Below are 2,175 nucleotides of genomic sequence, written 5' to 3' on the forward strand. Positions count from 1 at the left end.
CAGGAATGACTATCACTCCTATAAAATGGAGCAAATTAACATTTGATAAAAAAATATTATCATAATCAAAACAAACACTGCTCAAAATACCTTGGCAGCGTGACCCTCCCTGCATCTCACAGTGTGGTGTCTATCAGCCTGACATGTGAGACAGACGCTTTCCTAAGGGTATATACACAAGCAAAAACATTAACCAACAAATATATCCAACTAAAATGACAGCAGCCAATTCCACCCATAACATACCTGTACAGTAGACTGCAAGTCAAGCATCACGTCTGGAAAAGAGTGCAGCAAACCCACACAACCTACAGAGGCATTTAACTTAAACATTTTGCACAGTAACAAGATTGGACTGCATGCAATCAAAGCATAAAACAAGGGCATAACTAGCCAGAGACAGAGCGCAGGACACTGAGTAGCAGTGGACAGAGAAGGATTAAAACTTCGCTCAGGAATATTTATTTCTGTGATTAACACAAATGGTCCTGGCATTGGAATAGGTGCTCACATGACATAATGTGGGCATGGTTAACCCGCCGGTTACATTTGCTTGTTTGTTTGTTTCTTTATTTATTTGTTTGTTTGTTTACTTACTTACTTACTTAGAACAAACTAACAATGATGGATGACAAAAACAAAATCAGAATAATGAAAAAGAATAGCATCTTTTCCTACTGGTCCTTTGTCAGCAAAGTAAGAGCAAGGTTGTTGCTTACTTGCATAACTTAAGAACACAGGTTTGTGTTTTCCCGTTAGAAAAACCTGCAGGGACGTATTCTCCTTGACCACCTTCACGTTGTAGCCTCAAAACAAATAATCACCCTTCACTATGTATGAGCCCAGTGCTGACATGGCATCAACAGAATTCAACACAGGCATAGTGGAAATGAACCTGAGTATCTTCTTTCCTGCATAGCCCAGAACTAAAGAAGCAAGAGAGGGGCTCAGTAGAGATGGTCTCGGAGAGCACTGTGGGGCTTTGTTTCACCCCAGATACATACCAATTAAGGTATTTTTAGTCAGGTTACCATTTCTTAACTCAGTTCTTTCTCCCTTGTAACTCTTAAAGAGCAAAAGGATTCACTGGGGATGGTTTTGTGATCTTGAAATATTCACTTCTTGTATGTGAATATTAATATGTCCCACTGGGAAAAAAAAAAATCTAAATCCAAAATGATGGAGCATCACAGGAAAGATGGGACAAGAGAGACAGCCAGTGTGGATATGAGGCATCAGTATCTGAAGGTGACTTTGTAAGTTTTCTGGTTTGTAACAGCATTACCATTTAATGAAATATAACAAAAATCTTTCAAACAGAAATCAGTAGCATGACTAAGGTTTAAAACAATCAAAAATTAACAGTAGTCTCAGTATTTCCATGACACAAGCTGAATTTAAATGCACCTTTTTAAAATGTGTGAAAACAGTCTCATTCAGTTTCTAAAACAAGAATATCTCTCACCTCCCAAAACATTAGTTCTTCTTAAATGTTTAAACACAATGTAAATGTTGAAGTTATGATTACATAGCACAATCTCACTAAGAGCAAGCAACTCGTCTTCTCATTATAAATCATCAAGTACATCTCCATCCCTGGTTTGTTTGGAGAAAATAAGCAACCCCATATTTCTAAAATGAGCAAAAAAGACAGGCATACCAGCCATAACACAACCTTGTTCCCAGGAGCACACATACAGTCGACCTGGTCCTTCTCATTTCTGTTGTGTGTTTCTCACCTGGTATGTCTCCCCAGGGTAGGTTGACAGAGGTCATGTGCAGAGGATGGTGGGCCTGATGCGAAAGCAGAAGCCTTGGGGATAAACTCTGACAACCAACATTATCATCATCATCATAGCCATCACATCTTCATCTGCAGGACCCCCCCCCTTTTGTGTGTAACCATGGTGACAATCAGAGCGAGACGGGGTCACTTGCCGTGGAGGTTGGTGCAGTAAGGGTCAGTGCAGTGGCCTCTCTATTCTTTTTTTTATTCTTTTATTCTTTCAAGCATGTAAAGACAGTTGATATGTCAACACACATAATTTCACACATATCCATAAATGCTAATCCAATATCAATATAATTCATGAATATAATATAATTCAATATCAAGAATAATTACATAGTGTTAACATTCATACACCACACCCACAATTGTCCATGTAATTAATC

Source organism: Monopterus albus, unplaced genomic scaffold (genome assembly GCF_001952655.1).
Source record: "Monopterus albus unplaced genomic scaffold, M_albus_1.0 scaffold204.1, whole genome shotgun sequence".
NCBI lineage: Eukaryota > Metazoa > Chordata > Actinopteri > Synbranchiformes > Synbranchidae > Monopterus > Monopterus albus.